The 27,779-nt window shown below is 43.0% G+C and overlaps 1 protein-coding gene across 2 annotated transcripts in view; it reads left to right on the forward strand.

The window, feature by feature from the left end:
• The window catches only part of REPS2 (RALBP1 associated Eps domain containing 2), a 155,954-nt gene that overhangs the window by 23,923 nt on the left and 104,252 nt on the right, over positions 1-27,779 (forward strand). The window lies entirely within an intron of this gene.

The raw sequence follows: 27,779 nt of genomic DNA on the forward strand, positions 1-27,779 counted from the left end.
GATTCACCAGACCCAGAATGGGGAGCAGAACAGGCAGACTGACAAAGTACACTGCTGAGGGGAGCAGTGGGCGAGACAGGAGTGGTCTTCTATGCCATGTGGGTCACCTCTGGGGCCAGGGATTGAACTCACACTGAAGTGGCTGTGGCTCACTTGCAGGGCTGCACTTTAACCCTCTGTGCCACCAGGGAGGGTCCCACTTAGCATAATGTTTTTAAGGTTTGTCCATGTTGTAGCATGTATTCATACTTCATTACTTTTTATGGTTCAGTAATAATTCCACTTTAGTGGACATACCACATTTTGTTCATTCATCAGTTGACCATCATTTGGTGGTGTAACCACTTCACTGTAATGAATAATGCTGCAGTGAGTGCTTATTTATAAGTTTTTATGAGGACATACACCTTTTAGTTCTCTTAGTTATATAGTGAGGAGTGAAATAAAAAAATATTAAAAAAGCTGGTCTCCCCCAGAGTGAGGGATTTGAAGAAGGCAGCAAGATAGAATCCATGTCTTTTATGTCCTCACCCCTGAAGTCATATGTCATCACTTTGACCCCCATTCTGGTTGTCACACAGACAACCCTGATACAGCATGGGAAAGTGCTACAAGTGCATCCTTACTACCAGAAGGTGGGATACTTAGAGGCCGTTTGGAGGCTGCTGCCATGTGTGTGGGGCCCTTACTTCCCACAGCCGCAACATTTTAAGTTGTTTTCCTTTTTCATACTCTCAAATTCCAAACCAGAATTTCATACTTGAGAATACCCAAATCATTCACAATGCAAATGAAAATATAAGTTTTCTCTTATAAACATTTAGTGAGTTGGCAAAATAAAATAGTTAATAGAAAAGCAGTGTTGCAGGCACTTCATTTGGGGGATTTGCTTTTTAATGGAATGAATTAGCAGAAACCTCTTGAGTCCTTCCTGGGAGCTGGACGGCTGGCGCTTGCTTTTTTTCTTCTCTCCCCTTGGAAAATCTCCCTGTATCAAACACTGAATTCTTCATTTTCTAAAGCCCTTCCAACTTCCTTATGTTTTTATTGCAGATTTGACATGTTTGAATGTCAGCCAAAATATAAGATAAATGGTAGATACAAGGACTGAGTGGTTTCCATGGAGGCTTCTTGCAGGAGCCCTTCCTTTCTCCATTCAGCTGTTGCTGGGAAGCATCCCTTTCCAGCGAATGTGTGGTTCCCAGCAATTCAAGTAACTCTTAGGGGATTTGTTTAAACAAATTCAGAACTAAGTTTTTCTATACATTTTTAAGGTTGAATTAGGTTTTACTGAAACTTGGGAATGTTAACTGGTTCTCTTTGCGAAGCAGTTGAACTATACTTATGTTTATTTCACTTGGTTTGCGCTTTGGAGAATAAAAGAAGGACCTTGATTGGGTACAGAGGTATGTGGATTAACTGTGTCTCATCTTGGAACCATGAAATAAAGTATGTTTCCACCTCAGGAATCAGCCCATCACTTTTTCTTTTTCAGACTCACGCTGCCCCTGAGCATCTGGCCTGTACCCCAGTTCTGTATGCACAAATAAATAAATCTTAAAAAAAAAAAATCATAGCATCTTGAATCTGTTCTCTTGCATTATCCTTGTCCTAAAATGCTATTCCTTCCAATATTTGCATGATATGGGGAAGTTACCTCTTCCTAAACTGTACTGTCATCTCAGATATTATTTCTCATGCTATTTGAAATACCCTCTTCCCTTCCCCCAAACTCCCTGTCCATGTTGCATTTTGTTCATAGCATTCATCATCTACTATCAGAGAGATATATTATTAAGTTGTTAAAAACAATCACTATACAGTCAGACTGTTTGGCTAGTTTCAGACTTCCTCATTTATTGACTGTGTGACTTTGAGGAAGATATTTAACCCTATTATGTCTGTTTCTTCCTCTAAAATGGAGTTTTTTTTTTCCCCTCACTATGTAGTCTAGCTTTATGAGAGCAAAGATTTATTACCTTTTCTTGAGTACTTAGAATATTAGCCCCATTTTGTCAATCATTTGTTGAGAAGTTTAGCTATTTTGGCTTATGTAATTTTTTCTTTTAACAAATATACTAAAGATGTGTTTGCCTTTTTAGCTTAGGTCAGCCCATCACTTTTAACCACCATTGATTACATCGGCTTAGAGCTTTTTGCTTCTTCTAAGTAGTTTCCTTTTTCTTTCAAAATTGTGTTCAGTTGGATGTGAGCAGTTCTGCACTGAGGTTAGCTCACTAACTTTCGTTCTTGACTCCCACTGTCCCAGTGTCGCGCTCTATTTTCACATCGCCTCGTCTCTCTCAGTTATAGGAAGATTTAAAACGTTCAGGAGTTGAAGAAAAATTGCAAAAGTGAAGTGCGTTGTGAAAGAGGGAACGTTAATTTGAATTCTCAGTGTAGCGGGAAGAGCGCTGGGTGCATGCTGCTTGTGGCTGCGCAGGCCAGGCAAGGTCACACTCTCACTAGCTGCGGTTGGTTTGTAAGTTCTCAGTGTGGCTGTGTGTGTGTGTGTGTGTGTCTTACTGTAATCAATAGTGGTTACCATGAAAAATGAGGTGGTGTCTCAAAATTGTCTGGGTTGTAGCACAGGGGTTGAGCTGTTGCCTAATCATCTGACAGTCCGAGAGCTGGAGGTTTTTCTAAGTCTAAGATAGTCATTTACCAATCTTAAGAAATTTTTTGATCATTATAAATGCATGCCTGATACTTTTCTGGCTTTGAGGTTTTGTGGGCAATCATTTTGTGAAGGGAGCAGAATGAAAAATAAACATTAATTATGAAAATCCATTCAAAAGACATTATTCTGTGATTCAGTGCAGGAATTTTTATACCACTTATGTACTGGCTTCACCTTTGGGACCAGCATTCTTAAGAGCTAATTTTTACTTTGGACTTTCTAATGTATTTCACTTATGTCAGCTCATAAGCATGTTTACATCTGTGCATCATGTTATATTGAGACTTGGATGGAATATAAATGTTTTATTGGCCTAAATCTGAGTCTAATCCTTCGCATGACTTTGGTAGAAAATCAATTTCCTCTGCTCTGTCAAGATTTTTCAGGTCAGTGCTCTTTGGAAGTTTCCCAAACTGTTAGATTAAAATAGATTTTGTTTCTCTGCTACATACTTGTAGTTTTCAATAGTGTACTGGGATCTAGAAAGTAAGGAGAACAACCTGACAAGATTTCCATGAGTTCTGTTTAAGCTAACTTGTTGACAGTGCACCTTTGCGGAGCCAAGGAGTTTGTGTGTCTGAAAGGCAACTTTGGGGAACAACTATAAATGACACCTATGGGCGAGGTTTGTCCACTTGCTAGTAGCTTTATTATTTATTTATTATTTAAAGTTTTTTTTTTTTTTTTTTTTTTTTTTTGCTACTTAAACATATAAGAACTGGAGTGTAGGCTAGAGGTGTGGGGTGAGAGGATTCACCAGAGAGAGAGTGGGGAGCACAAGGGGCGGATCTACTGAAACACACTACTGAGGGGAGCAGCAGGCAAGACAGGAGAGGTCTGCCGTGCCACATGGGTCAGCTCCCTGGTGGGAATCAAACTTGCGCTCACAGTGGCTGGCGATATCTTGTTAATGCTGTCTTTAACCCCTGCACCACCAGGGAGCCCTTCGCTCGCTAGCTTTAATTAAAAAGAGAAGACCCATATATGTGTACTCATCTCCTTTTCTGGGTATGGGCCAGTGCAGGTGGACGCATGATGACCAATTGGACATTCTCAATTTTAGCCCTGGAAGCCCTGTATTTTGGGAACCACCTTCATCCCATCCAAGCCAGAATAGGCTGGTCAGTCACCTGGGCAGTGAAGTCTGGAGATTGATGCTTTGGAACTGGCAGCATCCTAGCAGACACTCTAAAGAGGGATTTAGTATGGGCATGTAGTATCTTGTTGTCCAGGGACAGTAGTTGGGTTGATTTGACTACAAAACAATGGAATGAGAAGAACAGGAATTTCTTTGGCCTTCTGAATTTAAGAGTGTGTGTTTATGGAATGTCTTGGCAAAAACTATTACCCTTCATTTTTATTTTTATCCTTCTCCTGGATAATGCAACAACCTTTAGCTCCACTTATCCCTTCTCCCAATTTGTTATTTCTGCCCTGTGTCGTAGTACTATGCATTCAACACCAAGCACTTCCGAGGTGTTCAGTTTGTCACTTATGCCACTGCGGAGGAGGCGATATAGCCACGCAGGCAGGGCCGTACCAAGTGGGTGGCAGAGTTGTGAACCACAGAGGCCGGGCAAAGAGAATTTTCTCAAAAACCGGGGTCTACTTCACTGTTGAAAAGATTTCTGTTGGTGGCATTAAAGAGGACACTGAAGGACATTCCTTAAGAGGGTGTCTTATGCAGTTTGGGAAAAATTGAAGTGATTGAAAACATGAGTGAGGCTGCTGCAGGAAGAGAGGCTTTGTTTCTGTAACCATTGATGACCGTGAATTCTGCAACAGGACCACCACTCAGAAATACCACTCTGTGAAGTCAGGAAAGCCCTCTCAAAGCAAGAGATAGCCAGTGCTTCAGCCAAAGAGGGTGAAGTGGTTCTGGAAACTTTGGTGGTGGTTTTGGAGGTGTTTTTGGTGGGAACAGTAGCTTCTGATCCTGGAGGAAACAAGTGGTCAGGGTGCCTTTGGTGAGCCATGGTGGTGGTGGGTATGGTGGCAGTGGGGATGGCTGTACTGGGGTTGGTGGTGATAGAAGCAATTTTGGAGGTGCTGGACACTAGTGATTTTGGCAATTCAAACAGTTTTCAGATGTTGCACCCATGAAAGGAGAAAACTAAGGAGGCAGAAGCTGTGGCTCCCATGGAGGCAGAAGCCAGCATGTTGGCAGGCCACGAAACCTAGGTGGCTTTGGTGGTTTCAGCAGCAGCATCTTGGGCAGTGGCAGAAGGTTTTCATTAATGGCCAGGAAACAATGCTTAGCAGCAGCGGAGAGCCAGGGAAGTGACAGGGAAGCTACAGGTCACAAAAGATTTGTGAACTCGGCCAAGAACATTGGTGGCAGTGCTTCGCTGCTGCAGAGAAGGCGTTTGACACAGTCCTGTACGGGCAAAGGTCCTGAGGACTGTACTTGGGGCTAAATGTGTAACATGTTATTTTAGACCCTGTTCTGTGTAAAGTGTAGAGCATTGCAATAAAGGACTTTGATGTACATTTTTTTGGTACCCAAGCTGTTGATTGTTAAATATAATAGTCTGATCATAATGTTGAATAAATGTCTTTTTAAAAGAAAAAGCCAAAAAAAAAAATAGCAGTTGTATTTCTGTGTCTTAACAGAGAACATATGGACACTGAATTAACAATGTTATTTGTAGTTGCTCAAAAAATAGGTGTAAATCTGACAGTATGAACAGGACTTGTATAACTGAAAACTATATACAGTGCTGATAAGAGAAATTAAAGCTGATCTAAATAAATGGAGAGAAATACCGTGTTTATGGATTAGCAGATATAACATAGTTAAAATGTCAGTTCTTATCAGATTGATATATGGGTTTAATAAAATTACTCTAAAAAATCCTGGCAAGCTTTTTTGGGTAGATGTGATTATTTAAAAATGTACATGGAAAAGAAAGGAACTATAAGAGCTAAAACAATTTGAATTTTGAAAAAATGGAATTTTGGGGTAAAAATAAGGTAGGAGGAATTAGTCTGCTGGTTTCCAGGCTGCATAGTATTGCTGGAGGGATAATACATAGAACAATTAAACAAGAAAAAAGAACCTAGAAATAGGTCCATAGAAATATACCCAATCAAGGGCCTCTGTGGTAGAGCAAGGGGTTAAAGTGCAGCACTGTGAAAATATGCAGCTTGAATTCAGTCCCCTGCCAGGGAGCTGACCCACGTGGGGCAGCAGTCCTCTCCTACCCTACCCTCTGCTCCCCTCAGCAGTGTAGTTTGGTCAATCCCCCTGTTCTGTTAACATTTATTTATTCATGCAAAGAAGAACTGGGGTAGAGGCCAGAAGTGTGGGGGGTGAGAGGATTCACCAGAGACAGCGGGGAGCAGAACAGTCGGATCCACTGAAATATACTGCTGGGGGGGGGCAGTGGGAGAGACAGAGGAGGTCTGCTGTGCCATGTGGGTCAGCTCTCTGGCTTGGGATTGAACTCAAGCCTCAGCAGTGATAACATGATGGTGCTGAGACTTAACCCCTACACCAGAGGGAGGTCCCACCTTTCAAAATTCAAAAGTAAAAGCCCAAACAATTCAATTAGAAAAATACACAAGAGACAGATATTTCACTGAGGAGGAGATGGAGAGGACAGATTAGCACTGGAGCAGATGTTTAAGACCATTAGTCATTAGGGAGATGGAAATTAAAGGTATAATGAGCTGTCCATTTATACTTACCAGAATGGCTAAAATAAAATAAATGATATTACTAAATGCTGACAAGTCTGCAGATAAATGAGATCACTCCTACCTTGCTGATGCTACTGTCAATGATATAACTCCTCTGGCAGATATAGTTTATAAAAAACACTAAATAGGGGCCCTCCCTGGTGGCATAAAACACAGCACTATGAAGCTATCCACAACCACTGCAGCAAGGTCCGTAGCCAGAGAGGTGATTCACATGGTGTGGCAGACTTCTCCTGACCTGCCCACTGTTCCCCTCAGCAGTGTATTTCAGTACATCTGCCTGTTCTGCTCCCCACTCTGTCTCCGGTGAATCCTCTCACCCTCTGCACATCTGGTCTGTACCACAGATCTGTATGCATAAATAAATATATCTTTTTTTAAAAGATTTATTTATGCATACAGAACTGGGGTACAGGCCAGAGATGCGGAGGGTAAGAGGATTCACCAGGGACAGAGTCGGGAGCAGAACAGGCAGATCGATGAAGTACACTGCTGAGGGGAGCAGCGGGCGGGTCAGGAGAGGTCTGCCACGCCATGTGGTCTCCTCCAGGGCAGGCGGGATCGAACTGATAGGGAAGTGGCTTAAGCTTCTTAGTGCAGTGCTTTAACCCACTGCGCCACCAGGGAGGGACCAAATAAATATATCTTAAAAGAAAAACAACACACTACTATCATACATTACCCAGCAATTGTCCTCCTGGGCATAGATCCCAGAGAAATAAAGATTTATATTCACGTAAGTACCTGTGCACAAATATTTATAATAGTTTTATTAATAAATGGCCCATAACTAGAAATGACACAGGTGCCCTTCAGTGAGTGAATGGTCAAACAAACTGGTACCTCCATACCGTGGAATACTACTTAGCAATAAAGAAGAATGAACTATTGATATGTGCAACAACCTGGATGGATTTCCAGAGAATTAGACCCAGTGAAAAAAGCCAATCCCAAATGGTTACTTAGTATATAATTCTGCTTGTATACTGTTCTTTAGATGATGAAATTATACAAAGGGAGAAAGATTACAGGATTCACAGGGACTGAGGGGTCAGTGGAGGGAGGGGTAAGTGTTATGATATAAAAGGGCAGTATGAGGTATCCTGGTGATGGCAATGTTTGCTAGTTTGACTGTACCAAAGTCAGCATCCTGGCTCTGATGTGCTATAGTTTTGCAACATGTTAGCACTGGGGGGAAACTGGGTAAATTGTACACACACAGGATCTCTATATAGCATTTCTTACAACTGCATGCAAATCTACAATTATAAAGTTTAATTAAAAAAAAAACATTTAAGAAAGCAAAACAATGCAACACCAAGACCTAGAAGGCTCAGAATCAGAGGAATCACGAGCAGTAAATAATGTAACCCTTGTATACGTTAGTGCTGGTCTGAAGTCCAGGCCCAGTTTTGTTCTGAAATAGTCATGTGTGTCCATCAAAGTGTCTCTAGTGAGCGTATGATTGCCTTTCTTCCTCAGCTGCTTATAGTTTGGGATTTTATTCACTGTATGCCCTATGAGTGCCTTTTGCCTTTGTTCTTCATATAGAAACAAACCCGTTGCTTCATTTCACTTTCAAGGTCATTTCCAGGCTCTGTTAGCTTTTATGATCACATTTTTGTACTGGGTTCTCGCCTAAGGACTAGAGTCTCTGGACACTGGACTTGCTTTTTTATGAGTGATATTTTTCTCTTTGCTCATGTGCTAGAGGTTTCTACCTATCCCTTGATAGTTAATCTCCTCTTTCGGAGTAGGAATTTCACTTTTGAGCTGGTCATGTGTCTGCCCAGAATAAAGGGAACACTGCTTGGATTTCATTGTACTAGGTGTGACTGTCTGGCAAGAAAGAACCCGCAGCCTCTTTTCTTTAACAAACAGAGAATAGGTAAAACCAAATGCTTTGTAGAATATCTGCGTGTTGTGGTTGAATTGTATCCGCTCTCCCCCACAAAAAAAGGATGTTGATGGTCTAATTTCTAGTACCTTGGGATGTCGCCTTATTTGGAAATAGGTCTTGGCTGATGTCATCAAATTAAGATGAGATCATGGTGGGGTTGGGATTGACACTTAAGCCATAGGACTAATGGTCTTATAAGAAAAAGCCATGTGAAGATGCAGTTTGGAGTGTTAGTTTTCTAAGCCCAGGAGCTATTGGGGTCACCAGAAGTTAGGAGAGAGACATGGCACAAATTTCCCCTTAGATCAGTTCCCTCAGAAACCAACCCTGCTGACACTTTGATTGTTGACTTCCTGCCTTCACAACTATGAGACAATATTTTTCTATTGTTTTAAGTCATGTAGTTTGCGGTATTTTGTCACAGAAACCAGTATACCATTTCAAACCTTGTTTGGGTCTTTTGTTTTTTATTTTCACCAGAGACAGAACTGCTGAGGGGAGCAGCGGGGAGATAGGAGAGGTCTGCTGCGCCATGTGGCTGGGGATGGAACTCATGCTTCAGTGGCTGGAGAAAGCTTAATAGTGCTGAGACTATCTCCTGCACCACCAGGGAGCCCCTTGTTTGTTGGGTCTTTTAAAAACTACATTGGACATGCAGAGGCTTCTTAACCTGTATCCTGAGACATTTAGACTGAATATGCCTTCTTTTTCCTGGAAAATCTCACTCTAGCATGCATAGACACTCGTCGTTCTGAAGCCCCTGTTTTTATTGTTGATTCGAGGTGCTGGAATGTCAGCCAAATGTAAGGCAAATGGTTGATGCAAGAACTGGGTGGTTTCCATGGAGACTTCTTGCAGGAGCCCTTCCCTTTTCAGTTCCGCAGTTGTCAGGGAAACATGTAGTTTCCGCTTCTGGGGTCTGCCTCTTTTGGATAAGGAAATAGTTAAATCTCTTTATAGCCCTAAAAAACAAATTCAGAACAGAGCTTATTCAGATTTCCTTAAAATTGTATCAGGATTTTCTGTAACTTAAAAATCAAACCAGTTTTCTGCTCAAGTGGTCATACTTCTTTGTTCTGATGCAGAACATGTTAATTTTGAGGCTTTTGGGAGCAAAGTGGAGGTTCAAAGAGAGATCCAGAGCTGGTGTTAGATGCTACATGACTCCAGTCAATGATCTTCAGTTTGCCCCACCCAATGAGAGATCCAGGAGGCTGGCCAGTATGCAACTTTGCTAGAAGCCAGAGTTGGCAGGCTGGGGCTGTACTAACTGTTTCTGTTCAGCTGTTGTTGAATGGAGTTTGGTGTTAGTGGTGGTTGATGGAAAAGGTAGGAAGAGCACAGATTCTGGATGTTGAAATGCGAATGAATGGGATTCCCCAGGGCTGTGTCTATTTCTGTTGTGACAGCTCCCAGTGCTTTGTCAGATTGTTCGGTGAGGTAGGTGGCAAATTGCCCCAGTATTTTGCAGCTCCTCCCTTCAAGAGGTGGAGTCTTTAGTACTGGCCTTGTGACTTGGTTTGATGATAGAATGTGGTACATGACCTTGTGCAAATTTTTTTTTAAAGGTTTATTTATTTATGCAAACAGAACTGGGTACAGGTCAGACATGCAGGGCTGGTGAGAAGATTCACCAGAGACAGAGGGGGGAGCAGAACAGGCAGATCGTCAAAGTACACTGCTGAGGGGAGCAGCAGGCAGGTCAGGAGAGGTCTGCTGCACCATGTGGATAATTTTGGGGGCCTGGCCAGCTTCACAGTGCTACACTTTAACTTATTGTACCATTAGGGAGGGCTGACCTTGTGCAAGTTTTGAGTTTAGGCCTGAAGATGCATTTCAGCTTCAGTATTTGCTTCTCTGGGAACCCTGCCACCATGTGCAAGAGCCCAGGCTCACAGGCAGTGAGGCTAGGGGCGAGGAGAGGTAAATGGAGGTACCTCATCAATCAAGAGCCAGTGGCTAAAGCATTAGGTGACCTCCAGTGAGCACAGTGGTATCAGACCCAGTCAGTAGAGTTGCCTAGCTGAGCTCAGCCCACATTGCTGGCTGAATTATGAACTAAATAATTAATATTACCTTAAGGCATTAGAGTTTTGGGTTGTTTGGCAGCAATAAATACTCGATTCAGTCAAGTGTGGGTGCTGTGGACTTACGTTTGACCCCTCCTTGGTAAAACCCAGGAGTAACAAAGTCTTGTCCTTAGCAGCTTACCTGTAGGTGATTTAAACAGTTCATCAGCAGTGTGTAGGGCAAGCAGTCTTAGCCTTTCTTGGGGAAAGCAAGGCAAACATTAGGGACACACGCCTCAGAAACGCGGCCTTGGCAGCCTTGCGGCTATCTCGTAACAGAGTGAGTCCAGTGAGGGTGCTGGGTGTTGGGTGCCTCTACCTCCACCATGCACTGTCTGTGCTGGACTTTGGATGTGGGGTGTGGTACGCCTGGCACCCTGGAGCTGGCTGTTGCTCCTGTTCTAGAAAACAGTGATCTGTCTCTGCTCCTTTGTAGCCCTTCCCCACTCTCCCCCTCTCCGTGCGGTGTGTCTGGTCTAGCTTAGGGCCTGAGTGGATTGAGAGGATATCAGGAAAGTGATGCTGTGGCATTCCTAGCATAATTTAGCTGAAGGCAGGTAGAAAATTTCATGAACATTGGCAAGGGGTTCTGGTTCTGGGCAGCCAAAGGCAAAATGGCAAATGTCCATTAGTTTTTGTTCTGTGCTCTTGTTAGCTCTCATTGGTTCCAGTGCAGTTATGATGAAGTCAGTTCTGTGCTCGATTCTTTGGTTCAATTGAGAAAAAATTCTCAGTTCTGAGGCTGTACCCTTTCCACCTGCTGCCTCTTTCACAGATGTGTGTTGATGGCCATTTTGGGAGGCCAGGAAGTAGTGGGGCCTAATTTGCATGTATCACTGGTTGCCAGAGTGTGAACAGTACGCGTCTTTCAGTTGGTGAGCTCAAAGAAACTCCATTCACTGCCACAAGGTGCCACCTAAGGAAACTGAATGAATGGTATGTCAGTGAGCATAGGGGCTGTCTGTTTCCACAGTTGAGTTTGGTTTGTGAGACATTTTTAAATTGTTGGGCAGTAAGTTCTTTTACTTCCAGTGGTTGTTTATTTTCCAGACTTTCCCTAATAACTTTTTTGAATCCTGAAGTTCTGCTTGCAAAACCATCCACATAGGATTAGTTTAAATACCAGAGACGACACATAAAAGAGTAAGGGGTAGTACCCAGAGGACTGGGGCTTGAGAAATGTCAGTCCTTCTTCACAAATTGCTTAGACATCCCACTCTGCATCAGCTCACATCTTAGTCAACTCAGGGTGCTGTGCCAGAAGGTCCTATACTGAGTAGCGTACATGAAGAATAGAAGTTATTTTTTTATAGTTCTGGAGGCTGAAGTCTGAATCAGGGTGCCAGCCTGGTCAGGTTCTCATGAGGGCCTTCTGTCCGTTCAGGTCACTCACTTCCTGCTGTGTCCTCACGAGGCAGCTTGCAGAGAAGCAAGTTTACTTGTGACTCTTGGAAGGGCACTTGTCCCATTCATGGGGCTCCACTCTCACCACCTCATCTAATCCAATCACCTCCCAAAAATCTCCCTCCTAGTACCATCACATTGGGGAGTAGGGCTCAGCATAACAATTGGGGGGCATAATCACACATTCCACAGCAGATTATAAGCCCCTTGATTATTCTCTTTGTGTTGAGTGTCTAAGTTGTTAACTCACTAGGCATGACTTGAGAGAATGGACTGTCCTTGGGATGGAACATTTGGGAGAAATCAGCCCTAGACCTCGGCTTACCCTTTGTGGTGGGACTATCAGTTAAGAGTGAACGGATGGGGGCCTCCCTGGTGGCACAAAGGGTTAAATAAAGCTCGGCACTCTGAAGCTATCTGCAGCCACCACACCTCGAGTTCAATTCCCGGCTGAGGAGCCGGCCCATGTAGTACAGTGGACCTGTCCTGTCTCCCGCTGCTCCCATCAGCAGTGGATTTCAGTGGATCTGCCTGTTCTGTTTCCCACTCTGCTTCACCACTCTGGTGAATCTTCTCACCCCCTGCACCTCTGGCCTGCACCCCAGTTCCTGTATGCATAAATAATAAATCTTAAAAAAAAAACCACAAAAATGTGGAGAGGTGCATTACATCAGGTCAGGCAATGCAAATTCTATCTGGGTCTACAGTACACTGTCTACGGGTGACTCAAGGTAGGAGGTAGGAGATCTGCCTCTGCCTTACGGGTGACCATCTCGGCAAGCACAGCTGACTGGCAAGTGATCCAAGGGCAGGGAAAGTTTGGGGGTTTGGTTGTCAAGGGGAGGAGGTGCAGGATAAGGATGGACAGGTAAGAGCGAAGTCAAGTCTTCAAGTGATAGGTGTCAAGCTGAGATGGAAGAGGATGGACATTCATAGCTGGGACACAGTTCACATCTCGTGGAAGCGCCTTAACATTTGGGGAGACTGAGGGAAGGTAAGTGAAGTTCTGTAAGTTATGAGAGGTCAGTAGGTAAGGTGGCCAGGCACTTATTGCTAACTTGACTTCTAACCTTTTTAGTCTTGTTAGTTTGGAGACTGCTTGGCTTAAACCAGCATTCTCTGTCACTTGGGATGACATTTTCAGACCTTCAACTGTCTTTCTGTCCCTTAATGTGCCAAGTTTGAAACAGGATTTAATTTCCTGCGTTACTTGTCTGCTTTTTGCGTACAACTAAGGAAAATTCATTTTTCTTCTATTCCTGTTCTTTTGAAATAAGATGCTTGCTTTGGGGGTCAGGTCTTCTCAGGTGTTTTATTTTTTAAACACACGCACACACACATATAATGGATGTTGTGTTCCTTTTCTGTGTAATAATTCATCATAATGTGTAAAGAAGAAATAAAAATTAAAGATGCTTTCCTTGTAAAGAATCTTCCTGTAAAATAAATAATTGCATTGTATACCAGTCTTCAATTAATGTTAGTTATTAAAGTATTTTAGGATTAAAACTAATATATATATATGTGTGTGTGTGTGTGTGTGTATGTGTATATATATATATATACATATATATATATATATATATATATATATATATACAGAGAGAGAGAGAGAGAGAGAGAGAGAGAGAGAGGAGAGAGAGCTGGGAAACAGAAAGGGGATTTGATTGGTCATGGAAAGAAGTGAGTCTGGCCAATAGAGTGTGGTCATTAGCTCACAGTGGGACCAGTAGCAGGCCGGACTTGAGACTGGAGACTGTGTTGCTGCTGGTTGGGCCAGTCCATCTGCATTTGCCCTGGTGATTTGCCCTTGGCAGGGCTGGTTGTCCTGAAGCCCTGCCAAGGTTGGGAACTATATGCAACTTTGATGCCCTGTAGTAGCTAGCTTTGATGGGGGCCAGCCTCCTTCAAGGAGGTTGCCAGACTGTCAGGGCAGCAAGAGGGGCATTTGTACTTTAGCAGTCAGCTAAGGGTCCTCACTAGGAACTTGACAGAGAAACCAAATGAGGGAGACATTTCACTGAATTTAGCACTGTCTGAGGGGTCTATCTGTCAGGTTTAGGCTGGAGAATATGAGCTCTGCTGCAGTCTGGGGCTGAGCCTCCCACTTTTACATTCCCTCTGGAAGCATTTTCAGGGTCTGTGCATAAATGGAGGCTCCACCCTGTGATATGACCTGCCTTGCTCCTCTCATTATGGCATTGGCTTCATTAAAAAAGCAACGTGGACCAAGTGGACTTTATCTAAGGAGCACAAGGATGGTTCAACATCAGAAAATCAATTAATGTAATCCATCACATCAACCGACAGAAAAGTAAAAACCACATAATCATATCAATAGATGCAGAGAAGGCATTTGACAAAGTTTAACACCCATTTATGTGTAAGGCCCTCGAAATCCTCAGAATAGAAGGAAACATACCTCAACATGATAAAAGCCATATATGACAAACCCACAGCCAATATTATCATCAATGGAGAAAAGGTGAGATCTGGAACAAGACAAGGGTGTCCACTATCACCACTGCTCTTCAACATAACATTGGAAGTTCTAGCCAGAGCAATAAGACAGGGAAAAGACATAAAAGGAATCAAAATAGGGGAAGAAGAAATAAAACTGTCCTTATTTGCAGATGATATGTTAATCTGCATGGAAAACCCTAAAAACTCCACAGAGAAACTAATCAAAACCATCAACCAGTTCAGCAAGGTAGCAGGATATAAACTCAACACACAAAAATCAGAGGCCTTCCTATACACAAACAACCAATCAGAAGAAACAAATAAAAAAAACCCATCCCCTTTTCAATTAAAACAAAAAGAATCAAATGCCTGGGAATCAACCTAACAAAAGAGGTAAAAGACCTATACTAAGAAAATTACAAAACACTGTTAAAAGAAATTCAAGAAGACACCATGAAATGGTGCTCCCTGATCATGGATTGGGAAAATTAACATCAAAATGGCCATTCTACCAAAAGCGATATACAGATTTAATGCCATCCCAATAAAAAATCTCAATGACATTCTTCAAAGAAATAGAAAAAATATTGATGAGATTCATATGGAACAACAAAAGACCTCTTGAATTTCTTTTAACAGTGTTTTGTAATTTTCTTAGTATAGGTCTTTTACCTCTTTTGTTAGGTTGATTCCCAGGCATTTGATTCTTTTTGTTTTAATTGAAAAGGGGATGGTTTTTTTTATTTGTTTCTTCTGATTGGTTGTTTGTGTATAGGAAGGCCTCTGATTTTTGTGTGTTGAGTTTATATCCTGCTACCTTGCTGAACTGGTTGATGGTTTTGATTAGTTTCTCTGTGGAGTTTTTAGAGTTTTCCATGCAGATTAACATATCATCTGCAAATAAGGACAGTTTTATTTCAGACATAAGAACTGAACCATAAAATATCTGGAAGCAAAGGTGGGCCAAACACTACATGACATACACTTCAGCGACATCTTTATAAAGATAGAGCACCCAATGCAACGATAGTGAAGGCAAGGATAAATAGATGGGACTACATCAAGTTAAAGAGCTTCTGTACAGCAAAAGAGACATTACAAAAAACAGACTTCCCACTGATTGGGAAAAAATTTTCTCACACAAAACTAGCAATAAAAGATTGATCACAAAAATATACGGAGAACTGATGAAACTCAACAAAAATAAACAACCCATCAAAAAATGGGCAGAAGAGCTAAAAATACACTTCTCCAAAGAGGAAATGCAGATGGCCAACAAGCATATGAAAAGATGTTCAACATCACTCCTAATAAGGGAGATGCAGATTAAAACCACAGTGAGATACCACCTCACCCCAGTGAGAATGGCACATCTTCAAACAACTAGCAACAACATATGTTGGTGAGAATGTGGAGAAAAAGGAACTCTCCTGCACTGCTGGTGGGAATGCAAACTAGTACAACCACTATGGAAAACTGTTTGGAGTTTCCTCAAACTGCTCAATATGGAGCTTCCCTATGACCCAGCAATCCCACTCCTAGGTATCTACCCAAAAGACACAAAAACACGGATTCAAAAAGATACCTGTACCCCCATGTTTATTGCTGCTTTATTCACAGTTGGAAAGACATAGAAACAGCTCAAATGCCCAAAAATGGATGACTGGATTAAAAAGATATACATACACACAATAGAATATTACTCAGCAACCAAAAAAAAGAAACACATGTCTTTTGCAGCAACATGGATGGAACTGGAAAAGATCATACTTAGTGAAATAAGCCAGAAAGAAAAGGAAAAATACCGGATGGTTTCTCTTATAGCTGGAATATAACGGAACAGGGGAGAAAATAATGATAGTGATGAACAGCTATATACCAGAGACATTTTGTGGGGGTGGAGTGGGGAATGGGATCAAAAACAGCGGGGGGAGGGAAATGCATTGGACTATGGTGATGGCACATGAGTGATTTGGTGATGGGAAGTCCAAGGGGATTGCAAATGAGATGGAAAAATGCACAAAATGATGTAAAAATAAACATATATATGTATATTTTTTATATAAACCTTAAATAAAATATGTAACAAATTAAAAAAAAAGCAACGTGTGTGTGTATGTGTGAATAAAATAAAAGATGCAGAATGCAGAATGGACTGAAACCCACAAATAAAAACTTATCAAAAACTGCAACCTGAAGTTGACCTTCTGAAAGCTTGGAGCATGTCAACAAAGAACTAGTTTGAAAAGCCAGGCCTCTGGCTGCCAAGAGAACCCTGAGTTGCCAGAACCAGCAGAGCTTTGTGTAAACCTGGCAGTGTAATGCGTTCACCTGAGGTTTTTCTGCCTCCAGCTGCACACAGTTCTGTGATGTAAAGAGCCTGGTATCCCAGGCCAGAATCCAAAGTGAATTTTCTTTTGTAACCTGAGCTGTAGTTGCATTTTAATTCAGTTCTAGCTGAGAGAGATCCCTTCAGCTCATCAATTCCTGGCATTCAACAGTGCCTGGCACAGTTTGCCCTCAGTAAATGCTAGTCTTCTGGTCTATTCTACTATTCTTTCCCCTGGGAGGGAGGCACTTGTATTTCGTTAACTTTGCTCTTTTGGAATCCGGTGGTTTTGATATGAACTACCTGCTCTCATCCAAAATTCTTGCTATCTTTGGATCAGGTAGTATCTCTGGTTCTTTAAAGTTTAAAACAATTGCTTTGGAGTAGGTTGATGTATTCACATAACTCACAACAACATGTTGTAGCTGTTCTCTTAGTGCAGGAAAGAATGGAAACTCAGGAGGAATGTCTCATGTGTTCTATAAGTCTGCCTAGTAACAATCTGAGTTGGGTGCTGTGATGTGCGTGTGCATGGAAGGATGACTTAAAAGTGCAGGACTTGCCCACAAGAGACTCGTAGCCTGTTAGGGGATGCAGTAGGTGCCCCGAGAACCCTACTACAGAGTAGGGGTGCTGAGTGTCTGAGGCAGAGAGCCACTGTAATTTTAACTTCTGCTCATAGACTTCCCTTTCATAGAATTTTTGGGCCTAGGGAAAGCTTTGTGTTCTGTCTAATCTGATCATTTCATTCCGGCAGGGACTTGAGGTCAAGGGTGGACAGGTGCCTCTGTCCCCTGGCTCCCACTGCCACCCAGGCTACACATTGCTGCTGGGGTGAAAATATTTTGCTTTTCTATAAGGCAGGCTCCCGCTTTGTTCTGTGTTGACAACTTAGAGGAGAGAGCATTGCGGTTGTGTGTTGAATCTGTACTTGCTGTGCAGTGTGGTTCTCTGCAGCTGGCTAGTTCATTTGGAAACTACTTAGAATAGGGCGAGGGGATCGTGGAGACCTAAGTCTGTAATTGTTCTTGCCGACTTGGATTAGGCTGTGTCACCTTTACAACTTTCCTAAATTTTACAATTTTTCAAAATAAGTAATACCACACAATTTAGAATTCAAAAGGAGCCACAGGTACTCTTCCCTAACCCTGTGTCCTAGCAAACCCAGACCCTTCCCTGGCATCAGCCGGCAGCCAGGGTTGTTAGCTTCAGCCTGCAGAGCTAGCACGTGAACACAAGAGTGAGCCCCTTCAAAGGTGGTCACTGTCAGGCACCTTGCTTTTTTTTCTTTTCAACATTTGAACCTGATGATCTTCTCAAATCAGTACACAAAGAGCTTCCTCATTCCTTTTTAATTCGTGGCTCTTAAGGCAAACAAGTGACTCCATTTGAGATGGTTAAGCTGGAAAGGGATTAGGATTTCAGGTAATGCCTGGAGTCTTTTGGAGGGCTGGAGAACAGGCTGCATGTAATTTTCCAGGAAGAAACCTCCACAGCACACATAGTACTGTTTGGTGGAAGCCACCTATGCTTCTGTCTCGCCGCTGTACCTGCTCCGGCCGCCTCACCAGCGGCAGGCAGCACTGCATCTCCTGGGTGTCCCACCTGCAAAACTAGGCACTTGAGCATAGCTGCTTTCCCTACACCTGTCACTTGGAAAGCAAAGTTTCTGATGAGTGGAGACTTGGTTGCATGTTTGCTGTTAAGCTGCCAAGGAGCCTAGGCATTTGCTTGTCGACTTTCAAGTTGGGAGGTGGGACTTGTGATATATATGAGAAATTTCTCCAAATAGAGAAAGGCTTTTTAAAAGATGATCGGTAATCACGGATGTGAAAAACATCCATGAGAGCTGCAGAGAATTCTACCGTGTGGAAGAGGCACACTGATTAAAGCAGTGTTTGAGATGGTGGACCTCTAGGTGTTTTCCCCAGCCTATTTCTTAGACCTTGTACACATATCATTTTACTTGTGTAAAATGGAATATAACATCCCAGCTAGATCAAAGGGTTGACTGTAATTATTATGGATATAGGTAAATGGGCCATCTGTGCTTCTAGCAAGGTTGCAAGTTCTGATTCTTTGCCCCCTTCACATTCCATCTGAGCCAGAGTGGTATACTGGGTCTTCTCTGCTTTGGGGATGAACTTTGGGCCTTGGGTTAGAAGGCTGACAAACTGGATCTAGGCCATAACCCTTGCCAGTACAGCCTGTATTTAGCATCTGGGCTGGGTTTGGCCTACAGTTTATTATAGGCTTTCCAGCCCCAACTTAAACATCTTGCGGGATCTGAAAGATAATGTACTTTCCAAAATTGATTTGTAGCTTGGGAATAGCTTGTCTGTTGGGGAAATTTGGGATCATTATAAGTTTATTAATGCATAAGAAGGTTATGGTTATAAAGATTTATAACACCTTTTTTCTATTAAATAAAAAGCAAGTAAATGAAATACACCAGACAGAGAAAGACAAATATTGAACGGTATCGTCACTTATTTGTGGAATCTTTAAAAAAAAAAGGGCAGTTCAGAAACAGTATAATGGTGGTTGGCAAGCCTTGGTGGGTGGGGGGTGGGAGCGGTGAGAAGAGATGTTGACAGAGTAGAGTACGCACTTTCAGTTACAAGGTGGGTAATGTCTGAGTTTCTATATGCAACTTGGTACTACAGTTGCTAGTAGGACTGTGTGGCATAACTGAATTTTGCTTAAAGTGCAGCTTAAGTATTCTCTCCATGAAGAAGAAAGGTAGTTAATGTGACGTGGTGAATGTGTTATTAAATAGGGGAACTGTTTTATGATGTATATAGATGTCAAATCATGCCATTGTACATTTCAAATAGGATGATTTTGTTTGTAAATTATATTCAGCAAAGCTGAAAAAAAGGCAGACTGTTATTTTAGTGTGTGAACTACTACGTAGACAGCTACCATGGCATGAGGTTGTTCTGTCCCGTTAGTTGCTGTGGAAGTACTACATTAGTAGGAATGTAGGAAACCTTTGTTGAAAGGCTTATGAAAGTTTAAAAGAAATGTACATAATGGAAGAAAGATGTGAGTGATTATATGTCTTTTTTCTTCCAGTGGAAATGTCCACTCTGTGTAGTATAGTGAAGTAAACACCCTTTCTGTGTGGATACTAAGGGCTGCGAGGACATCCATTTTAGCTAGGGGGGCAGTGTGTTGTTATGTGGGGGCTGGCAGTAAATGTTTTGGGGTTTATGGGCCAAGAGGCAAATTTCAGAACATTCCCCCCAAAATTCAAGATATAATAATAGAGTACACTTCTGGGTAGTGAATGTCTACTGGTCAGACACATGGAATTCTGACTGAGGGTATAATGTTTTGCCTAATGTAGTTCAAAGCTAATATTCCGTATTGGTAAACTGATTGCAAATGTTCATCTGCAAAGACCATCCTCCACTCAGGGGCCACAGAAGCAGCGAGTGGGCCAGCTTTGGCTCATGAACTTAACTCTGATCTGGGGAATGACGGGAAGTTTATGAGCTTTGGGCCAGGCCATACTGGTTTGAGTACCACCTCCGACCTTGACCATGCCACTTCCCTTTCTGAGTTGGGGTGTTTATTTGTGCATCAGCTGGAGGTAATGATACTTCATGGAATGAAAACCATCCTTTGTTGTGATTTTGCATTAAGATTTGAGTTCTGGAGGTACTTTAGCTTTAGTTCTGGTATATCATTTAGCTACCCTGGCTTAGAATTAGTTTATAACAGATTCAAAAGCTGACTTGTCAGGGGGTAAAATATTCACAAGGTCTTAAAGTATTATGTGATAAAATGTCTTTTTGATGGCCATATCTGGCAGCCATCACCTTAACTTTATCACCAGCTTTGCAAGTGGATAGTGGTGGGAAGGTGTTCTGATGTCACATGCACCTCGCTGATGCGTACCGCTTGCTAAGCTGCAGTATCACCTGTGTGGGTTTTTTGCCAGAAATGTTTGACTTGATGTTATCATAAGGAAACAGATACAAAATGTGGAACATTTTGCAGGACAGGTGACTTGAACCCCCCCCTTTTTAAAAAAAGATTTATTAATTTATGCATACGGAACTGGGAAACAGGCCAGAGGTGCAGGGGGTGAGATTCACCAGAGACAGAATGGGGAGCAGGACAGACAGATCCACTGAAACACATACGCTGAGGGGAGCAGTGGGTGAGACAGGAGAGGTCTGCTGCGTCATGTGGGTCAGCTCCCTTGCTGGGTATCAAACTCACTTGTGCTGCAGTGACTGCAGTTAGCTTTGTAGTGCTGTGTTTTAACCTGTTGTGCCACCAGGAAGGGCCCATGGCCCGAACTCTTGAAGGCATTTGGTATCATGAAGAACTGAGGGGCATGCTCTAGATTAGGGAGAAACCCAAGGAGACAGACATAAGATAAAAATGCAGTGCGTGAATGTTAATTAAATCCTGGATCAGAAAAAGAAAATTCAATTCTATAGGCCATTTTTAGGGCAATTGAGGGAATGTGGGTGTGGGCTTTATGTTGTATGATAATACTGTATTAATGTTAATTTCCTTAGGTGTGGTAATGATGGGGTGGCATTGTGGGAGAATCCCTGTTCTTGGGAGGTGAATTATAAAGTATTTAGGGGTGATGTGTCATAAGGTCTGCAACTTGTTCACAGGGTTTAGGAAAATGGGAGGCAGGGGGCAGAGAGCAACAGTGGCGGTGAGGTCTGCTTGGTGCTGGCTTCCTAGCACAGCACTGAGCACGGTGTCCTGGATGGGGAGGCGCCCCGTATGGTTTCAGATTGTAAGTCCCTCTCTGCCTGAAGTCAGGGCCAGCACTGCACTCTCCTATGGCTTGTAACACTACGGTAGCCTAATTTGGGGTATTTGGATATGGGGTTCATGTTTTTTGCGTGGCTCGTCAGTTCATTCTAGATTAAGGCCCACTGGATCTTTAGAACATATAGATGAGTAGAAAAAGCAAAGCCCACATGGGGTTGGCCTGACCTCAGCTGTTTCCTGAGAAGTGGAGGTACAATGTGTAAGCACGAGCTTCAGAGTCTCTTCTGTATTTCCTCAATTTGGGGGTGCCTCCTGGGGGCTGACATGCCCTTGGGGGTGCTAAGTAGAAGGAGGCTTGGAGGCAGCAGCTCACAGTGCCTCACTGGGGCGCCGCTGGGGAAGCGGTTGTGACAAAGGGCCAGGAGAAAGCAGGACAGGGCCTGTCCTGCCATTGCAACCCAGGCATCACCCTCCTGGCTGAGCAGGGAGGGACAGATGTGAATAATTGTGTCTGCCTTGGGAATTCTCGTGTCTGTGCAGGGGGAGATGCCTGAAGCCAGTTTAGTGGCCACTTGTAAAGGTAATTACAAGATGAGAGAAAGAAGGACAATTTTGCTTCAACAGGCTGTGAAAACTAATTATTCAACAAACATTCACTGAACAACAGTATAGCAAGCATCATCAAGTGGGAGTCCTGGGGGATACAGATACACTCTTGCCTTTTGCTGGGCACTTGAGGGGGGACAATGACCAATACCGTTTTTTGCTGTTACAAGGATAGTGATGTGCTAGAAAGTTAGGGGAAAGGTTTATGGAAATACAGAATACGTGTCAAGTGGAACTGACTGAGGGTTTAAAAGTAAGGCTGGTCCTGAGGTGATTTGTAGAGTTGAGCTTACTGGGTAAGGAAGAAAGGAGACATCTGGCTTCCAGCCAGGGGACACCAGGTATTGAGAGATGACTTGGCATCTGACGTGGCTGATTAGGGGTGGGGAGGCCTGGGGCTCGTGCATGGCAGTCTGGTCCAGAAAGGCATATCTCTGGCCATGCTCAGACTCCGGGTTCTACGGGGAAGTCAGTGAGGAGCCCTTGGAGCCTGCTTGAGGTGTGTAGGGAGTGGGATCTTGTTTGAAGCAGCCATCCTGGAGGGAATGGGGAGGAGGACGCTTGTGAGTCTGGGGCAGGGGTTGAAGCCCGGGAGATGAGAGCAAAGCAGTTGAACTTTGCAGCTGCACAAAGGCAGAGGCTGAACAGAACGGCGCTCACTGGTGCTCTTGGAGAATTCCTCCAACGCTCCCACCAAGACTTCGTACATTTTAAAATCTTTCTAAGGAAGTCTTTCAAAATACTTGGAAGAGAGACACTTATTTAAACTCTGAAAATTTATTACATTTCAGCCAGGCAAGAAAGTATTATTTCAGGCAAACTGGAGCAGGCGTGGGCTGCTCACTCAGCAGTCACTTTCTTCATTCAGCATTAGGTAGGAGGAAAGGCATTTTAGTGGTCTTCAATCTTCTTCCGAACTCCATCCAGGAGCCTCTCAAATGGTCGGTGAAGTTTTCTTATTCATTTCCAGCACCCCAACTGTTCAGTGCACATCTGGAAGCTGTAAAGCAGTTGATTTCATCCACTCCTGTCCCCCGTCTCTTTCCATGTGAGAAAACAGACCCGAGTCCGTAGGTTCTTGTTCTGTGCTAGAGGTTTGCTCAGCAGGGAACCGAAGACAGAGCCAGCTGAGTGTGCTACAGGTTTGGTGTTTAGACTAAAGAAGAGGTGTGAAATCTTTTCATTTTTTCTTTCTTTGAGAAAAGCTTGGCAACTTGGACTGTTTGAAGGAGCAGTTACATAAAATACCTCCTGCTCTTGAGGGTCTGGCACAGATCACCACCTCATTTTCTTTAGATGCCCTTAAAACATTCTGCCACCATGTAGCGCTCTTTCATGGAGAATTTAGACTGAGAACGTTTTCAACCTGGATAAATAAAACAACTGTACAAATGTAACCTGATTTTTGGATTGAGAATTCTTACTCCCTTAGGTAAGTTACAAAGACTTATAATCGCTATCTCTCCCTTGAAGCTAGAATATTTGAGAATGTTCCTGGCATGACTCTTTGCACTACTGGGCCTGTGCACCGTGAGCATGAGAAGTGATCTTGGGCCTCCGCCCTTGGGGATTTGCTCTGTTGGCCACAGAGTGGTGATTCTCGTGGCAAGTGGTTCCAAAGCACAGATTCCAAGCTGCTTGGGGTTTCCTAGTGCCAGCTGTGTGTGTCAGATACTGAGTCTTGGGGTGAGTGTTTAAGCAGCAGTTTCAACCATCTTTAGTCAGGGGGTTTCCAGTTCTGTGTGGTAGGAGAAAGTGAATTTTAACTGGGTTCTAAAGTAACAGACTGAAAGATATAAAACTCGCCAAATTGTTCACATACCAAGGATTACAATTTCTAAATATTAGGAATTATTCTGCAAGATAGCCACACTGATACTGGAACTACACTGATACTGTTGGTGTGTTTTTTCCCCACCTACAGGCAGGCCTGTACCTTAGGATGCACAGTTTGTTTATTTACATAAGTGATGCCTTGTAAACCTCAGGCACCCTTTCTCCCTACCCCCCCCCCCCAGGTTGTTTCCATCAGCCTCCTTGAGACTTGATTGATGGTCACCTGGTGCCTGTCCTGTGTTAGATGAATGGCACTTTCCCTGCCCTGGGGGAGGAGACACTTTAATGGGGGTCAGCAATAAACCGATGTTATGATGTGAGAAGCGCTGAGACAGAGGTGAGGAAACTTGGATATGGAGAATGTTTGACACATACAAGAGTACAGAGTCTGCGAGTGAACCCTCGTGAACTTACCTCCTGGTGTCAGCAATTCTCAGCTCTTGATCGAACTTGTTCACCCAGATTCCCCACTTCCCCTCTTCCCTTTCATTTGGAAGCAAGTCCGAGCCCATGTAGCATTTATAGACATTTGAATAAACTCACCTAGGGATATTTCAGGGCAATAGACTACACATGGGGACTGGGGTGGGCCCTGTGGAGACTCACTTGTGCCCAGTCTAGAGGGGAAAGGAGGCTGTTCCCAGCTCCAGGGGGGTGGGGTGAAACCAATGGTTACTGAATATTGCTAAGAATTAAATTAGGTTCATTTTGTACATTATTTCCCCCTCAACGATAGTCCTTTGAGAGACTATATATCCCTACTGTACATATGAAGAAGCTAGGTTTCAGGAAACTTGTTCAGTGATCAAACTAATAGTTTCTTCCCGGTAAAACCCACCTTGACTGCTGGATGCTTCGTCTCCTTCACACGTACACTAGTGTGGCGAGGCAAGGGCAGGATGTGGCAAGCTCAGTTCTGACTGAGCACCCAGAACTGTGCACGTATGTGTCTGGGGATGAAGCTAGAGGCTGCTCAGAGCTGTGTAGTAAACGGACCTCAATGCCATATACCAGGGACACAGGATTTTAACTTGAGGAGGGGTGGGGATCCAGGTTGAGATGTGCTTACCCTGAGAACTGTATTGTCAGCTTTTAAGAGGAAAACTATGCAGGCATGATGGAGGGTTAGTTGGAGCTGGAAGATGAGGTGACACCGGCTCAGGAAAATTGTCTTTCCATATAGTTTACCAGTTTGTATTCTTTGGTTATTTATATTCCACAAATGAAAGAGACCATCCAGTAACTTGTTTATTTTGTGACTTATTTGATGTAGCATCATCACCTCAAGGTCCATCCATTGGTCCTTCAGGGGATGATTTTTACCTTTTTGATAACCAAGTAGTATTCCACTGACTATACATACACCACAGTTCCTTTATCCAGTCAGCTGCCATTATACGACATCTTATTGCTTCTCCATTCAAAAATGAATTTGAGAGGGTTGAGACTTTTGGAATGGCAGTGTGAGAGGCTCAGCATACTCCCTCCCCAACAAAACAGCCTCTTAACTGGTAAAATTTAAAAGCATAATTTCAAACTCTTGGAAATTGACCCAAGGAGGTATAGAAAACACACATTTATTGGAGAAAAGTATACTAAATCTTGGGTGAGGACAGTGAGTCTTGGACATTTGCGCTGTGGCCTGCTCTCCTTCCCGCCCCCAGCAGGCACCCAGCATGGAAGCTCGTTCCTAGTGGGTATAGCCAGAGGATAGAATCTCCCTCCCCCCCCAACCCAACTCCTAATCTAGGGCTGGGAGAGGGAAACCATGGGCTACTGCAGACACCCGAAGTACCCGAGAAAGAAAAGGGGGGCAGAAAAGTCACTTGAAGAGATGATGACTGAGTATGATCCCAGTTTGATGAAAAACATCCAAGAAGCCAGCCATGTCCTCCCCTCCTCCTGTGATTGCAGGCTGGGGATGCCACTGAAAATATCCCAGTTGGGGTGGGGGTTAGGGGGTAAGATGAGCTAAAATATCATAGAACTTGCTGTTCTTCCTGAGATTCAGCTGGTTTTGTCGAATAAATGTTCTCCAGGTTGCTGCAAGCTTTGAGTTAATTTCCAGGCTTCTTATTTAACCCCCCTTTTAAAAATATTTATTTATTCATACAGAACTGGGGCACAGACCAGAGGTGCAGGGGTGGTTAGAGGCTTCACCAGAGACAGAGTGGGAAGCAGAACAGGCAGGTCGATGAGGTACACTGCTGAGAGGAACAGGGGGTGAGACAGGAGAGGTCTGCCACACCATGTGAGTCACCTCCGGGTCCGGGGATTGAACTCACCTGAAGTGGCTGCAGCCTAACCTGTTGTGCCACCAGGGATGCCCCCCCCCCTTTAAATGCTCTGATGGAAGAATTTTTGGAGGCTCTTATTCCACTTTTTTTTTCTCTGACATCCCAGTGGAATTTTCATAGCAGTTTTCTTAGGACTAGTTAAATGGTTCTTTATAGATTGTTCTGAAATTGCATCTGATACCCCACTATTTGGAAGTCTAAAAGTCTATCCATAAAGCCCAGCTTAAAGACAAAACCCATAGTGTTTTTTTTTATATATATAATAGTTTATTTTTACATCATTTTGTACATTATTTTTTTCATCTCAATTGTAATCCCCGTGGGTTTCCCATCACCGAGTCACCTGTGTGCCATCACCATAGTCCCATGCACTTCCCTCCCCACCCCCCCATTTTTGATCCCATTCCCCACTCTACCCCCACAAAATGTCTCTGGTATATGGCTGTTCATTCTTACTATTTTCTCTCCTGGTCCATTATACTCCTGCTATGAGCGAAAGCATCCAGTATTTTTCTTTCTCTTTCTGGCTTATCTCACTAAGCATGATCTTTTCAGCTCCATCCAAGTTGCTGCAAAAGACATGTGTTTCTCTTTTTTGGTTGCTGAGTAATATCCCATTGTATATATGTACCACATCTTTTAAATTAATCCAGTCATTTACTCTTGGGCATTTGGGCTGCTTCCATGTTTTTCCAATTGTAAATAAAGCAGCAATAAACATGGGGGTGCAAGTATCTTTTTGAATCAGTGTTTTTGTGTCTTTTGGGTAGATACTATGAGTGGGATTGCTGGGTCGTAGGGAAGCTCCATGTTAAGCAGTTTGAGGAACCTCCAAACAGTTTTTTTTCACCCATGGTGTGTTTTTATAGCAGAGCATCATGCATTTGTTGAGAGGATGAGAAAATTTTAATTGTGCTGGTGGAGTAAATATTTAAGGGCTAATGCTAAGTGAGAAGCAAAGCAAAATAATATACAGCTTTATTTTTGTGAAGTGTTGTGTAAACAGGAAAACCAGGTGTGTGCTATATGTAAGCATAGGACATCCCTAGAAGGATAAACTTTCCCTTTGGGGCAAAGGAACTGGGGGGAGTACTTTTTAGTTCTTTAACCTCCACTTAAGATTATTTTAATTTTCCAGTATCTGTTACTTTGAAGTAACTTTCAAAAAGTCGGTGAACATTTAACTGCCGATAGGATATAGATTACTTTACGGTCTGCAAATGAAAGATTGCAATATCTTGAAAATATTGTGTGTGTATAGTACTGTTTTGTTTCTCTGAACTGAGCCCTTGGAATGTAATTCTAATGCTTAGGAAATCATTTTGCCTGACAACCTGAAAAATAATTCACTTTTAATTTTGAGCAGCTAGGATAATGCACAAGTCTTGGTAATGAGTAATCTGTTCTCTTTTCACCCCAGTGACTTTCTGGACTTTGTATATTATAACCCAACCCTTGAAAAAGTCATTCTCTGTTGTAAGAAGAAACACTGCCATCTTTGCTGCCTTTATTTTTATCTTCAAAGGAGGAGGAGTGGTCACTCTGTACTGAAGCTTCATGAGCCGGTAGTATTTCACTAGCCGAATTGAAAACCTCCCTGTGAACTGGAGGAGCAAGCCAGCCCTTGTATATACACTTGGCTATCCAGGAACTCTTTGGTTAGCTAACCTGTGAGATCCTTGAGGTGTTATAATATATCTTGTCACAGTTTCCTGTTATGAAATGGAGTTTTCAGTATCGTTTT

The sequence above is a fragment of the Condylura cristata genome, unplaced genomic scaffold (genome assembly GCF_000260355.1).
Source record: "Condylura cristata isolate star-nosed mole 26May11 unplaced genomic scaffold, ConCri1.0 scaffold00027, whole genome shotgun sequence".
Classification (NCBI taxonomy): Eukaryota; Metazoa; Chordata; class Mammalia; order Eulipotyphla; family Talpidae; genus Condylura; species Condylura cristata.